Source organism: Rattus rattus, chromosome 6 (assembly GCF_011064425.1).
Source record: "Rattus rattus isolate New Zealand chromosome 6, Rrattus_CSIRO_v1, whole genome shotgun sequence".
Lineage (NCBI taxonomy): Eukaryota > Metazoa > Chordata > Mammalia > Rodentia > Muridae > Rattus > Rattus rattus.
In genome coordinates, this window is record NC_046159.1 from 138439156 (window position 1) to 138452769 (window position 13614).

Sequence of the window (13614 nt, forward strand, 5' to 3'; positions counted from 1 at the left end):
CTATGGCTCCTTGTTTCTTCCTCAGGTTTTCTATATCCAGGGTTGTCTCCCTTTGGGTTTTCTTTATTGTTTCTATTTCCATTTTCAATTCCTTCACCTTTTTGATTGTGTTTTCCTGTAATTCTTTTGTGTTTCTTCTCTAAGGGCTTCTACTTGTTTACTTGTGTTTTCCTGCATTTCTCTAAGGGAGTTTTTTTTTTTATGTCTTTCTTGAAGTCCTTCATCATCATGATCAAAAGTGATTTTAATGTGCTTTTCTGGTGTGTTTGGATATTCAGTGTTTGCTTTGGTGGGAGAATTGGGCTCCGATGATGCCATGTAGTCGTGGTTTCTGTTTCTTGGGTTCTCACCTCTCTCCATCAGGTGGTCTCTGGTGTTACCTTGTTCTGCTATTTCTGAGCGTGGCTAGACTGTCCTATAGGCCTGTGTGTCAGGAGTGCTGTAGACCTGTTTTCCTGTTTTCTTTCAGCCAGTTGTGCGAACAGAGTGTTCTGCTTTCAGGCGTGTAGTCTTTCCTGTCTACTGGTCTTCAGCTGTTCCTGTGGGCCTGTGTCCTGAGTCTACCAGGCAGGTCACTTTAAGCGGAAATGTTGGTCTTACCTCTGGTCCCAGGCCTTAAGTCACTCCTCAGGGCCTCCGTTTCAGCTCTCTGTGAACACAGCAACCAGAAGGGCCTGCCCTGCCTTCTCCTGGGTCCTTGTGCACAGGGGTCCCAGATGGCACTAGGTGTTTTCCTCTAGAGTCAGAAATGTGGACAGAGAGTAGTCTCCTCTGGTTTCTCAGGTGTGTTTTCCCCTCTGAAGGTCTTGCTCTCCCTCTCAGGGGATTTGGGTACTGTTTGACTGGGTACCTTCAGATCCTGGTGTATTCCAGACCACAGGGATCCTGCAACTTGATTGCCCTTATGTTCCTGTTCTGAGAGGCCCTATACAGTTTCCTCTTGGGTCAGGGATGTGGGCAAAGGTGGTCAGTACTGGTGGTCTCTCCTGCCCTGCAGTCTCAGGAGTGCCCACACGTCTGGGTGATCAGCTCTCTCTCCCACAGAGTTTGGGAGCAGGGAGCTGTGGGCCAGGATCAGCAAGGTTTGGGTCCCAGCTAGGATTCTATAGGTTTTCTTGTGGTATCCTTGAAACCTCTGGCTCCTTCAGTCTTTTCTCCCTCTATTCCACAGGATTCTCTGAATTTCACAGAATGTTTGGCTGTGGGTCTCTGCATCAGTTTCCATCAGTTGCTGGGTGAACACTCTATGATGACATTTATAGTAGGATTTTGTCTGCAGTATAGCAGAATATCACTGACAGTGTCAGGTATGTTCTCTCTCATGAAATGGGTCCCAGGCTGAGCTAGTCATTGTTTGGCTAGCTGTTCCATCTTTTACATCTGCACAATTTGCGGGCAGGGAAAATTGTATGATTAAGGTTTTGTGGCTGGGCTGGTGTCCCAATCCCTCAATTGGAAGTCTTGCCTGGTTATAGGAGATAGCCAGTTCAGGCTCATATCCACCATGCATAGAACTTAGCTAGAGTCAACCTCATAGATTCCTGGGAGCTTTCATTGTCCTGGGTTTCTAGCTTATCCCAGAGATACATTCTTCAATCCTATTGTCTTTCCAAGGATTCTTTTCCACCATCCTCCTAATACCTCATCACTTTTGCTCCCAATCACCCCCATGAGTACTATCCATCCCTAATGTCTAACTGATTTTCCCTTCTCAGTGAGATTCTAATATCCTCCCTTGGGCATTCTTTTTACTTAGCTTCTTTCGGTCAGTGGATTGTAGCTTGATTATAGTTAGTTTATAGTTGATTTATAGTTAATACCCAATTATAAGTGAATAACACCATACTTATCTTTCTGGGTCTTGGTTATCTCACTCAGAATGATCTTTTACAAGTCCCATAAATTTACCCATAAATTTCATGATAGCATTGTTTTTAATGGGTGATTAATTCTCCTTTGTGTAAATGTACCACATTTTCTTCATCTTTAGTTGAGGGACATCTAGGTTGTTTCCAGTTTCTGGTTATTATGAATAATAGTGTTATGAATACAGTTGGCCAAGTGTTCTCGTGGAAGCATGGAATATCCTTTGGGTATATGGCCATGTGTGTTTTAGCTGAGAATTGAGGCAGACTGACTCCCAACTTTCTGAGAAATTGCCATACTGATGTCTGTACATGTTGTACGAGTTAGCACTCCCCAACAACAATGGATGGATCTTCCCCTGATTCCTGGTCCTCACCAGAATGAGGTGTCCTATGTTTGATTGACATTAGCTATTCTGACAGGTTTAATATGGAATCACAACTTAGTTTTGATTTACATTTCCCTGATGCCTACAGATGTTGAACCTCTCTTTAAGTATTTCTTGACCATTTGAGAGTCCTCTTTTGAAAAGTCTCTTTCTCTGCACCCCATTTTTTTATTACTTTTTTTTATTAACTTAAGTATTTCTTATTTACATTTCGAGTGTTATTCCCTTTCCCGGTTTCCAGGCCAACATCCCCCTAGCCCCTCCCCCTCCCCTTCTATACGGGTGTTCCCCTCCCCATCCTCCCCCCATTGCCGCCCTCCCCCCAATAATCATGTTCACTGGGGGTTCAGTCTTAGCAGGACCAAGGGCTTCCCCTTCCATTGGTGATCTTACTAGTATATTCATTTCTGCACCCCATTTTTAATTGGATTATTTGCTTTCTGTAATATCTAGTTTCTTGAGTTCTTTATGTACTTTGGATCTAAGTCCTCTATCGGATGTGGAGTTGGTAAAGAAATCTTTTTCCACTATGTAAGCTGCTATTTTGTTCTATGTCATGCTATTTTGTGTTAGTTTGATTATCCTTTGCCTTATACAAGCCTTTCAGTTTCATGACGTCCCATTTATTTATTGTCAATCTTAGTGCCTATGCTATTGGTGTTTTATTCAGGAAGTTGTATTCTCTGATGATATGTTTAAGGTGATTGCCCATTTTCTCTTCTATCAATTCAGTAGATCTGATTTTATATTGAGGTCTTTTATACACATCATCTACAAATAGACATCCAGTTTGATTTAGCACCATTTACTAAAGATGCTGCCACTTTGTATTGTGTATTTCTGGCTTTTTTATAAAAAAAATTATGTGTTCATAGGTGTCTGGATCTTTTTCTGGGTCTTCAGTTTTATCCCATTGATCAACATGTCTGTTTTTATGCCAAAACCATGCATTTTAAAAGTTACTATACCTCTGTGCTACAACTTGAAATCAAGGATAATGATAGATCCTGCTGTTTTTTTACTGTTCAGGATTGTTTTAGCTATCCTGTGCACTTCATTTTTCCATATAAATTTGAGAATAGTCCTCTCAAGATCTGTAAAGAATTGTGTTGGAATTTCCATGGGGATTTCATTGCAGCTGTAGAATAAATTTGGTAAGATGACCACTTTTATCATGTTTATTCTACTGATCCATGAGCAAAAATGGTATTTCCATATTCTGATATCTTCTTTAATTTCTTAACAGACAAAGTGTTTCTCATACAGGTCTTTTTCCTTTCTGGTGACTTAGTTCAGGTTTTATTGCTGTGAAGAAACACCATGAGCCAGACTACTTTTACAAAGAAAAGTATTTAATTGGAGCTTGCTTGCAGTCAGAGGTTTAGTCCATTATCATTATGATGAGCACCATGGTGGTGTGTAGGGAGACATGGTGCTGGAGGATCACTTAGAATTCTATATCTAGATCAGCAGGCAGCAGAAAGAAAACATATCACTGGGACTGGCTTGAGCATTTAAGATCTCAAAGCCCACCCTCAGTGAGACATTGCCATCAACAAAGCAAGACCTACTTCTGTAAGTTCATACCTTCTAAAAGCACTCTCTATGGTCCTATCAGGTCCATATTTCATTTGTATACAGGAAGGTTACTGATTTTTTTGTAGTTAATCTTGAATCTAGACACTTTACTTAAAGGATTTATCAGCTGTAAGGTTTCCCTGGTAGAATTTTTGGGTTTGCTTATATATACTATCAAATCATCTGCTAATAATGGTACTTTGACTTCTTCATTTTCAATTTGTATTACCTTGATCTCTTTTATTTACCTTATTTCTCTAGCTAGAACTTGAGGCATTATATTGAGTAGATATGGAGAGAGCAAACAGACTTATAATGTTCATGATTTTAGTGGAAATACTTCAAGACCCCTTCCATTTAGTGTGATCTTGGCTACAGGTTTGCTCTAAATTGCCTTTATTATGTTTAACTATGTTCCTTGTATTCTTAATATATCCAAGATTTTTGCCATGAAGGAGAAGTAGATTTTTGTCAGAGCCCTTTTTTGTATCTAATGAGATGATCATGCTAATATAGCAAATTACAGTTAATCATTTTGGTATATTGAATCATCTTTGAATCTATACGATGGTGCTTAGTTGATCATGGTTGATGATCTTTTCAAAATGTTCTTGGACTCAGTGTGCAAGTATATTATTTACTATTTTTGAATCTATGCTCATAAGAGAAATTGATATGTAATATTTCTTTGTTGGGTCCTTATATGCTGTGAGTATCAGAGTAACTGTGACCCTATAGAATGAGTTACCCAATGTTTCTTTGATTCTATTTTGTGGAATAATTTAGGAGTATTTGTATTAACTTTTCTTTGACAGTCTAGTAGAATTCTGTGCTAACATCATCTTGTCCTGCTCCCTCCCCTTGTGGTAACTTGTTATGACTGTTTCTATTTCACTAGGGATTATAAGTGTTTTAATTTGTTTACCTGATCTTGATTTAACTTTGGTAAGTGGTATCTATTCAGAAAATTAACTATTTCTTTTAGATTTTGCAATTTGTGGAGTATAGGTTTTAAAGGAAGATAACTTACAATTCTCTGGATTGTCTCAATGTTTATTTTATGCCCTCTTTTTCATTTTGGATTTTGTTAACCTGCATATTCTTCCTCTACCATCTAGTTAGTTTGGGTAAACATTAATTTATCTTGTTGATTTTCTCAAAGAATCAACTCTTGTTTCATTGATTCTTTGTATTGTTCTCTTTGTTTCTATTTTATTGATTTCAGCTCTCAATTTGAGAAATTCTTGCTGTCTACTTCTCTTAAGTGTGATTACCTCTTTTTGTTCTAGAGCTTTCAGGTATGATATTAAGTTACTAGTATAAGAACTCACCCCTTCTTGTTTGTTTCTTTGTTCATTTGTTTGTTGGCTTTCGTATTTTTTTTTTCATATAGGTACTTTGTGCTATGAGCTTGCCTATTAGAACCCACTTTCATTTTGTCTTAGACATTTGGGAATGCTGTATATTCGTTTTCATTGAACTCTAGAAAGTCTTGAATTCTTTCTTTCTTTCTTTCTTTCTTTTTTTCTTTCGTTCTTTCTTTTGTCTTGACCATTTTACATTCAGTTAAGAGTTGTTCAGTTTCCATGAATTTGTAGGCTTTTTGTTGTTTGATAGCTAGCTTTAATTCATGTTAGTCTAATAAGATGCAGAATGTTATTTCAATTTTCTTGTATCTGTTGATATTTTCTCTGTGTCCAAGAACGTGGTCAGTTTTGGAGAAAGTTCCATGAGGTGCAAAGTAGCATGTGTATTCTTTTGTACTTGCATGGAATGTTCTGTAACTGTCTGTTTTATGACATCTGCTTGAATTTCTTTAAAAGATTTATTCATTTCCTCTAACTGTTTGTGTTTCTTTTTCTGTAGTTTTTAAGGGATTTACTCATTTCCTCTTTAAGGACCTCTATCATCCTCATACAGTTGGTTTCAAGGATTTTGTTTTCTTCTTCAGCTATGTTGAAATAGTCAGGGCCTGATACATTAAGAATCTGTGCTCTAGTGGAAACTATTGCTGTGGATGTTACTCATTGTATTTTGATGTCTAGGCATCAGGGTTTGGGATGATTATTTAGGTCTGGGTGCTGATTTCTGGAATTGATTTTGTTGGCTGGGTGTTTTATCCATGGTTTCTGTTTCTCTCTAGATTTTTTGGAGAGTTTGGTGGATGTTTTTTAGGTCTATTCAGTTGGTGCATTCACTAGAAATTCCTGTTGGCATTGGAGGCTGGGATGAGTTGGGGAAGGAGGGTTGGAAGATAAGGTCTTTGTAATCTGCTGAGCATGGGGTCAGGGGAGAAAGGGAGACCACAGCAGGTTTCCTTCTACAGAGCTGTGGGTGAGACTGGGGATATTGAATCTCAGGAACAGTAGGAGAGATGTGGACTTGCATGCAGTCTACTTGTTGCCCTGAGAAGAGTTGCCCTTTGGTTAGCAGGGAGTGCTGCTCATTTTGTAATCTAATAAATGGCAACAAGTTGATAACCACTACACAAACCATTCAATCACCTATCTCATTTAAATAGGATTGGTTAATTGAACACTATCCCCAAGACTGATAGACCAGGGTTGTGATTACAGACTCTGGAGCTGGGAGCTACAACCTGGAACATTTCTCAGGGCTTAAAAGGGCTAATCTTGGAAAAACCTGAGCTCATATTCAGGTATAGCTGTCTGGTGGTTGGCCCTACCTATTTTAAACATAACAGTTAATGTTGACTTTTAATTTGATGGGTTCTAAGTGAAGCTTATAGTTGTGGTACAGAACATAACAGGCTATGTGATCAGCACAAATCTGCTCTGAGTCATTTTTCTTTGTCAATGAATTGCAAAATGGCTACAGCTATGTTAAGGAGCAGGTCTCAACAATCCCCCCTTTCAGTTCTTCTGGTAAGTCAAATGATTGACTTAAAAATTTCTTCTGAGGCCAGGGGGATTCTTTTTGACTTAGCATTTCAACCTGTTAGGTGAAACAATGGACAACATATTCTGAGATCAATAGCTTGCAGCATAAGTGTGATGCCTAGATGAAATCTTTCAGCCAGGTAAAACACGTTGAGATATATATCCAGAGTGAGAGCAAGAGCGAGAGCGAGAGCGAGAGCGAGAGCGAGAGCGAGAGCGAGAGCGAGAGCGAGAGCGAGAGCGAGAGAGAGAGATTAGGGACAAAAGTTAAATTTTTCTAGCAACTGGGGAAGGTAAGGAATCTCAAGACCAAGGGGAAACATCCCATTTTTAATGGACAGATGTGTATTCTTTTTTTTTTTTTTTTTTCGGAGCTGGGGACGAACCCAGGGCCTTGTGCTTCCTAGGCAAGCGCTCTACCACTGAGCTAAATCCCCAACCCCAGATGTGTATTCTTATCTGAAATCCATTTGATCTGTGGCAGAAGGATCCAAGTCTTATGACTTTTTTGATTCCCTGAAGCTTATGTGAATTTTAGTTTACAAAAGGATATATATCAGTATTACCATTGTATTAAAATCCATAATTTAGAAAAGGCAGTTAACATGTATCTTTAAGACAAGTAAGAGTAAGCTTATGCCTTTGAGACTAAGTAAAAGCTGTAGGTTTAAGTTAAAAAACATGAATGTTCTTTTCTCAGTCTAGAGGACTAGATATATAGATCGAACAAAGATGTTTTCATCATGATAAGAAGTACTGTATATTTAGAAGACAACAAAATAGTAAAGAGCTAAATTAAAATCTGTTTATCTTTCCTGTGAGCAAGTCAAACTGTTTCCTCTTATTAATAAGAGAACTAGTAATTTTTTAATTAACTAATGAATTGACTAATGTAACAACTGGTGGATTACCTTGGGTTGAGTAGCTAGTTGTCTATTGTTCTCTCGCTGTCAAACTATAGTTAGCTTAGCTCTCAATATAATCAGAAGGGTAAATTGAATCTAAATAGCATATGCATCAATTAAAATGGCAGAAATTACTCCATATTTTATTACCTAGACAGTAGTTGTCTTAATTCAGCCACTTTTTTCTAAAAGTCCTTGAAATGAGTTAAATCTAAGTCAAGGAGTGAATGGCCATCAGATGAAATTTTAACCATTTTTCCCTTTGAATATGAAACTCAGAGCAACAATGAAGCAACTAAACAAAAATGAAGTCATTGATGTACATAGACACAGTGGCACACCAAAGACAACCAATGGAGTTGGAGAGGAGAGGGAAGACAACTGTCCTACCAAAGGGACCCATATATCCCACAGGAAAGGAGTTGAAGGTTAAGTAGAGGAGAAGGCACAAAAAACAAACAAACAAACAAACAAACAAACAAAAAACAAAACAAATGAACAAAAAACCCAAACAAACCAACAAACCAAAATAAATAAATAAATAAACAAAAAAAAAAAACCCAAAATGTAAGTGTAATAAACAAAACCAAGTTTTAAAGATAAACAACCCTGGGTGTTGGGATTCTTGTCTGAGAGTGTCCACAGAGTCCAAGTTCAAGTCTGAAGGAATAGATTGTACTCCATTCCCCAAAACCAAGAGGAGAAGCAGGGCATCCCCAGTCATGACCCAAGAGCAGTTTTGCATCCAACTGCCTTCACTTGAATCACCAAAGGTACCAGATGCAAGACCAAACCGAGAAAAAGAATTGTGCAGGTTCAAAACAATGTATCTCATTGGCTTGTTTACATTCATTGTCAGTAACTGAGGGGCGGTTGAGGGTAGCGGGGATTCCCAGCCAATGTACCAAATGCTGTGGTTCAAGAATCACTGTACCAACCATTCAGACACTGACTGCAGTTAAACAGGGCTGGTTTAGAAGACTGATCAATCAGGGCCTTAGCAAAACTCAGGAGCTGGGAGGTGCAACCTTGGAAAGGTTGCAATAAGTAGGGACAGCATGGGGGGGACCAAAGTTAGAAGGGATGGTCTGTATGTGATCTACAGGAGGTATGGGCAGGGGAGAAAGGACTGCAGCTGATGTTCTGCTGCACTGCTAGGGGTGAGAATAGTGGGTGGGATTTAGAGGGAATGGGGTGGGGGTGATGAGGGTCCTCAGTTGGCTTACCTGTTTTCCTGTCCTGCTCAGCTGTTGGGTTCTCAGGTGCCAGATGTAAAGGTAGCTTTTATTTGATGAATATAAATATCATCCATTTTGGAAGCTTACTGCTGAGTAATACCACCATTTCTAGGTCTTTCTGAACTATGGCTGGCTGGTTCAACTCAGGCTTTTCTGGCTCAAATTTCTCACCAAGCTGACTGATTCAGCTTGGTGTCTTGCTCTGCTTGGCCTCAATCTAAGTCTGTCAATTTGTTCTAATCTTCAGGCTCTTTTTTAATTTTTTAACTTCAACTTTCTCTTCTTACCTGCACTGATTCACAAGAACTCAGAAACTCAATTCCAATGCATGTCCTCAAACATGGCGGCTTCCCTCTACAAACTAACCTTACCTACATTGTACGAGAATAAATACATTGTATGAGAATAAACTAATGGCATGTTTGTATTCCAGTCAGAGGGATTAATGATGTGTCGTTCCAGCTAGTGATCACAGACCCAGGAGGTCTTTGGATGTGATCCCTTGCCAGAGCAAACATGTTGCTAGATTACAATTTCTTTGTTCCAGTTCAATTCTTATCACAACCATGTCAGATGACACTCTTATTATTTCACTCTTATGGATAAGGAAACTGAGAAGCCCAGAGTTTAAAGAAGTTGCAAAATGGCCACCATGCTACCAATCTGTAAACTAGGGAATTCAATGCTAGCAGTTCAAGCCCAGAGAGTACTCTGGCTAGGGAAGCCAGTACGTTAACTGCAGATATACACATTCTCTTTTTCTCCAAACCCAGTCTTCCCAGTATCATGTCCAGTTTGGTAGCAGACAACTTGATGTGGCCTCTTCCTCCTCTCTGCCCTCTTGTCCAGCCAATTATGCAGATGTTCTTCTCCAGCCTTCCTTCTCACTCGAAGCTTTGTCTCATCCCCCAACTCTAGCACGCATCTCCTGAGAATACTTTCCGCCCTCACCTCTGCTCACCAAGCCTGCCAGAGAAGCAAGTAGGCCAGTTAAACAGGTAGGTTAGCCTCAGAGCTTCAATCTTCCTCTTCTCCAAATTCAAGTCCCAGTCTTATCCCCAGCTCTGTAGCAGACTACCTGCTGTTGCTTCTCCTCACTCACTGATGTTAGAGATAGGCAGAAACAGCCTGCAGTGGCTATACCTGTCAGAATCCCAGAAATATTTGTTAGATCAGCCTGACTCCATTTTAAGATGAGACCTCTCTTGTTGCAGGATCAAAATGAGTTCCTTCTAGTCTTCAGTAAAATTTGGGTTTGACCATGTCTTGACTCATTTTCTGGAACTTTTTTATGTTCCACACCCTATACCCTGACCTGTACCATGGTAAAGTATACGTTCTGCCAAATAATTTTGAGATATTGTCCTAAATTCCCACATAATCAAAATTCCTCTGTAAATCCTCCTCTTTGAAAAATCTCATAGTCCTAGAGTTTTTGAATAAAACAAATCCAACTTTCTCCATGTTCAATGCTATTTTCTCAAACCCTGCTTTAGGGAGATAGCCCTGTTTGATAGAAAATGAAGCTTGTTCAGTTTGTCAAAAAAAAAATGGAGTCAGTCATATCTTACTCTTGTTTGGTGGGATTAAAACATTCTCTACCAGTCAACATACAGCCACCTCATTCACATAAAAACAAGAGAGGGCAACAGAAGTCAAGAAACAAAACACCCACCATATCAGAAAAGATATTAGCACTTTGAATTACAATCTTCCTAAACTCAGATGCCTAGATGTCAGCACAAAAACACAGTAACAGCTAATTTTAGAGCCCACCAACCCTACCATCATAGCCACAAAAAACAGAACATGGCTGAAGCACAAGAGAAGGATCTTAAAATTCCCTTTATGAAGATAATAGAGGACTTTAAAGAGGAAATGAATAAATTCCTTGAAGAAATCTATGGAAATACAAACACACAGTGGAAGGAAATGAATAAAATAGTTCAAGACCTGAAAATGGAAGTTGGATTTAAAAAAAAAAATTCAAACTGAGGAAAATGTAGAAATGAACAATTTGGGAGCTGAAACAGGACACTCAGAGAACAACAGAACACAAGATATGGGAAAAAGAATCTCAGACAGTGAAGACAGGACAAAAATTATGTTTGAGAAACGAAGAATATGTGTGGTTAGTATAAAAATCGCACCTGTTGGGCAGTGATTTTTGAACACTGGAGATGAAATCAAATGTCATCTAATTCATTTTCATTTTGTGACAGTTTTCACTATGTAAATCAGCTGGCACCAGGATGGATTCAGTCTTGAACAAGGAAACAAGGAGATAACTCAGATTTTAATGTTTATTCTAAATCTATGTCTCTTAAAACAACTGCATTCATGTATGCATACTGTGTAAGGTTCAGCATTACTTTTCTCTTGACCGCACAACTTACACAGACATGGGTCTTCCCCGTTGTCTGTTTCAAGTTGTAAAACTACTGCAGGTCAGCAGCCCAGAGCTATGCAATTAATTTTCTCAGCACTGAGAGCGTCATGCATGATTAGGTGTTTAAATGATTTTTCATTTTAAGGATGGTACTGGTGAAGTTTTCCTATAAATTTGATTGATGGTCTAAACACATTATGCTTGGTTTTACACAGATTATATTAATGGCTGTATTTAATATAGTGAAAAGGAGATTTTATTTGTAAGCTTAAATTCTAAATACCAGTGAGAAATCCATGGATGGCACACATTGTCTTTTTGTTATATGTTTGGCCATATGGTCATGAAGGCTTAGCTGTTTCTGGCTAAAATCTGGGACATGAAATGAAGGGAGAGATCATAATCTCCTGTTGAGTCAGGCATAGCATTGGTAGGGACAGAATGATGTGGGTCTTGCCCCTGGGATAGGACCAGTAGGCATGGACCTGCACAAGTGTTAGTGTCTGCTTTGGGCATAAGGCTTGTTTGTATAATAAGGTACATATCTTCACATTCTGCTAAGGAATGTCTTCCCTGTTAATGTTACAGACTCCGTGATATTTTTCATAAAGTATAAATCATTTATTTTCCTTCTAATTCTTTGCTCAGTACATAGATGGTTTTTTTATTCTTTGGGTTGACAGTTTTCTCTAGGTCGCTGATGATGATGTGATGAAGCTCAGTGTAGCAGTCCCTCAGGCCCAACACCATGGCCCTAACTAAGTGTGCCATAGGCTCCTTCATCTCACTTGTGCACCAAGGCCCAGTAATGCATTACATGGGGGTCCTTGGAGACTGTGGTTACAGCATCCCCATGTTCTGAGAAGTACTTGGAGATGGTTGTCTAGAATGCTTCCCCTTTGATCTTGACAGCATTACCTCTCTCCAGAACCTTCTCTTGAATTGCCACCCCAAAATCATTTCCATCCTCAATCTTGGGATCAGGTGCTGGATCCATGTGATTACCAGAATGCATTTCTCTTTGAGAGTCCAGACTTCTGGCTTAACCAAGGCAAGCAGGGCCAGAAACTTCTCATTCCCAGGGAGGAAGCCACACTTAGGGACTTCTTTCTTCTCCTGCTTATCGGTTCCCATCTCATCATCCTTGGGTGGGGGATCTGGGATAGTGATGTCCAGAGGAGCCCGAGGGAAGAGAGGTCAGCCAAATTGAGGGAATCCTCTTGCAAGAGCTCACTCAGGAATATCATTTTCCATGGCAAGAAAGTGCAGAGAAAGTCGTCAGCCTCCTGAAGATTTTGTCTGAAAACATCCACCTGTTTATGGGCTTCTCCACTCAAGTGAACCCCACAAGGCTTAGCCATGCTTCCCCAGTTGCCAGCTCTTGAGTCTTCAGACTCCATTATTATCAGACAGCATGAGTTGGGGAAGCGAAGTTGTGGCTAATGTTTCAGGCAAATGGTAAAGGTTTGGACCTTCAGGGCAGCCCTTAAAGCTGTAGAAAAATACTCCAAAAACATAAGTTCAACAATATATAATTTCTGAATTATGCAAAAATAAAGGACACAATATGCATTCTATAAGGGGCTTCACATATGTAAAGAACAGAGGCAGAACTGTGAGCCAGCTAGTTTCTGCTCCATCCCTGATCACTGTATTTCCTGTAGACAGGATGAATTTTGGGTCAAGAGTTTTGTGGATGGTTTGGTGCCCTATAGCTCCACCTGGATGCCTGCCAGGCCATAGGAAGCAGCCTCCCCAGGCTCCATATTCCCGATGCTGTGAGTCACAGCTAAGAACACCCCCATTGATTCTAGGGTGCTTCTATCCAAGGTCTTCATCTCTTCCTTGAGATGCCCCTACCCCCCTCTCTGTAAGTGGGAGATTTCCATTCATTCTCATGGCCATCGGGACATCCCCCTGCCTCTCCCCACACCTGGCCCTGAACCCTGCCACACGCCTCTGGATTCCTTCTCTTCCATCCAGTTCTATCCCTCAATCTACCTTCCTTGACCATTCCATTCCCCCTTCCAAGTGAGACTCAAGCATCCTCACTTATACCATTCTTCCTGGCATGCGTCCTTGGGTCAGTGGAGTGTAGTATAGGCATCCTGTATTTTATGGCTAATATCCATCTAGAATTAAGTACATGCCATGCCTGTCCTTTGAGACTGAGTTACCTCATTAAGGATTATATTCTCAATATCCACCACCCATTTGCCTGCAAAATTTTATGAGGTCTTTGTTTTTCATAGCTGATTAGTAGTCCATTGTGTAGATGTACCACGGTTTATTTATCCATTCTTCAGTTGAGGGACATCTAGTTTGTTTCCAGTTTCTGGCTTTGCAAATA

The 13614-nt window shown here is 39.8% G+C and overlaps 1 pseudogene; it reads right to left on the reverse strand.

Moving 5' to 3' along the window:
* Window positions 1-11885: 11885 nt before the first annotated feature.
* LOC116904475 lies at window positions 11886-12625 on the reverse strand (annotated as a pseudogene).
* Window positions 12626-13614: the final 989 nt, after the last annotated feature.